Source organism: Magnolia sinica, chromosome 19, assembly GCF_029962835.1.
Source record: "Magnolia sinica isolate HGM2019 chromosome 19, MsV1, whole genome shotgun sequence".
In the NCBI taxonomy this organism is placed as follows: domain Eukaryota; kingdom Viridiplantae; phylum Streptophyta; class Magnoliopsida; order Magnoliales; family Magnoliaceae; genus Magnolia; species Magnolia sinica.
The window spans coordinates 35,931,863-35,934,788 of NC_080591.1; the positions used below are offsets into that span (position 1 = coordinate 35,931,863).

Sequence of the window (2,926 nt, forward strand, 5' to 3'; positions counted from 1 at the left end):
CGAATTATATTCCACATTGTGATGATCACTACATATGATGAGCCGCACACACTTTGCTAGGCATGCATTCATGTAGATTGGTTGCGCATGCTGATACATCTCGTAGTGGTAGAGTATGAGACGTATCAGAACCCTTACATTACTTTTATGAATCTCTTGCATTATTGTTAATCTTAAAGGATAACCATCACTATGAGTAGGGCATTGACCCTCTCCAACCATACAGATGATGTGGGTGATGTACATATTGAAGGCTTAGACAACCATCTCCCTATGGAAGATTATACTGAATGAATATGAAGATAGTTTTATGATTTAGTTTTATATTTCTACTGCAAACTCGATAATGTAACAAGCTCCCATTGAGAGAGCATTTGATAATTTGTTAAATTCTTTTACTCAAATAAAATAATAAATACATTCAATTTTATTCTTGTTAATGGTTACCTTCATGAATGTAACTGGTTGTGATCTAAATGAAAAAAATGGTGCGATTTTTAAAGCATCCAATTTATACATTATTAACACCCGAAATTCTCACGTACGAGTATGTACTCAGGCCGTGGAAATTCAGGATGTTATAGGTTTGCCTATTCATCATCGGATTAGACACACCTTGAGATCCTATGAGTTAATAAAAATATGGCTATAAATCAACGTTACCATCTCGCTAAAGAACAAGATGAGAACAATGTACATAATGTTCCTCATCCTAGAATGTTGCGTGCTTATTTATAACCAGCAAGGATGAGTACACCCTCCTACATGGTGTTTCCACACAATGTAGAAAATGTGGATTTCAAGCTAGGAGTGATCCAACTAGTTCCGAAGTTTCATTGACTCGATCATGAAAGTCTATATTTAAATCTTAAGGAATTCCAAAATGTGTTTGATGACACATTGAGATTAAAATTGTTCCATTTCTCTTTAAAGGAGAAAGCCAAGTCAATCGAGATTGATAGGGACATGGGTTGAGATGACTCGGGAGTTCCTCAAAAAGTTTTTCCCGGTTCATAAAACCAATAGCCTGAGAAGGGCAATCATGAGTTATTCTCAGAAAGAAGAAGAGTCCTTCCAATGATGGAAAAGATTCAAGGACCTTTTAAACTCTTGCCCACATCATAGCTATGAAATCTGGCAGGTCATAAGCTTTTTCTATGATGGACTGACTTCGCCCATGCGCTAATTTGTAGATATGACGTGCGATGGGGAATTTATGAATAAGAATGCTGATGACCCATGGGATTATTTTGATATGCTCACTGAAAATGCCTAATCATGGGATACTTCATCTAAGCCTACTAATCCCAAATCGACTTAGTCTAGAGAGGAAGAAATGTACATCCTAAGAGAAGATGATGATTTAAATGCTAGAGTGGCCAATATCATAAGCAAAATTGAGGTAATGGAATTGAAGAAAGTAAAAACGGTTAAACCTGACGAGACCATTGAGGTTGTTAGTGGTATTTGCGTTAGTAACATACACTTGACACAGGATTGTCCCACATTTCCTACATTCCAAGAGTTGTTAAAAGAGTAGTCCAATGCCATGAACAATTATTAAAGGCCATTTATCACCCCCACCTCAAACACGTATGATCCTAGCTGGAGGAACCATCCCAACTTTATTTAGAGGAATGGGTAAATGGATAATCCTCAAGGGGTTCTTCCTCCACTTCTCAATTACAGAAGAGCCCAAGAAGATCTGTTTCAAAAACATATGAAAAATCAAGAGCTATTCAATCAGAGTACTTTACAAGCATTCCAAGACCTTAACAAGTCCATTCAAAGATTGGAGTGACACATAATTAGGGAGAAATGGACTTTTCCAACCCAACCTTTACCAAACCTAAAACCATAATGTGAGATAAGTGACCCAAGCTCTTTAAATAACCATGTGGAGCAAGCTAAGTCTATCACCACTCTTAGAAGTGGTAAGATAATTGATAAAGACATCCCGAAGAGGGCTGAATAGCCTAAGGACTCAGAAGAATCTGAGAGGAATGATGGACCTAGCAATGATATGCATGAGAGAGAAATGGAAAAACGGTATTAGCCAGTTGCCCCGTTCTCCCAAAGGTTGATTTTACCAAAACCTCTGCCTAACACTTAGGATATCTTTGAGGTGTTTAAAAATGTGATGATCAATATTCCCTTATTGGTTGCCATAAAATAAATACCATCATATGCCAAGTTTCTGAAAGATCTCTATATGACTAAGAAACTACAAAACATTTAAAAGGAAAATTTTTTGACGGAAAAAGTGAGTCCTATACTCAAGCAAGATGTTCCATAAAAATACAAGGATCCCAGTAGCCCAACTATCTCTTGTATAATTGGGAACACTAGATTGAGCATCCACTACTTGACTTGGGAGCAAGTGTAAATCTGATTCCATTCTCAGTTTACGAATATCTTGGCCTTGGTGAATTGAAACCCACTAGGACCACATTACAACTTGCTGATCATTTGGTTTGTATACCGAGAGGAATGATAGAGGACGTGCTAGTCCAAGTCGATAAATTCTACTATCCAGTAGATTTTATTGTTTTGGATACTCAGCCCGTCACTGATGTGAGCACGTAAATTCCCGTCATCCTTGGCCGACCATTCTTAGCTACATCAAATGCCATTATCAATTGTAGGAATGGGATCATGAAACTAACTTTCAGGAATATGCCATTAGAGCTGAATATTTTCAATATATGCAAACAACCCAAGGATGTTGATGATGCCCACGAAGTAAACATGATTGACTCATTCGTGGAAGATAGGTCACTTTTGAATCTATACTCTGACACTCTAGAGACGTGCTTGGTCCACTCCCCTGATTTAGATGATGATATGATTAAGGAGATAAATGCCTTGCTTGATGCTACGCCGGTACTTGAAACTAACCGTTAGAGGCTAAAATTTGAAAATTTGC

General features: G+C 37.5%; 1 non-coding gene across 1 annotated transcript; it reads right to left on the minus strand.

Annotated features, from left to right (window-relative positions):
- Window positions 1–1,024: 1,024 nt before the first annotated feature.
- LOC131235908 (small nucleolar RNA R71) lies at window positions 1,025–1,128 on the minus strand. The gene has a single exon (XR_009166423.1). It is a non-coding gene; the product is annotated as a small nucleolar RNA R71 (small nucleolar RNA).
- Between the last annotated feature and the right edge of the window lie 1,798 nt (window positions 1,129–2,926).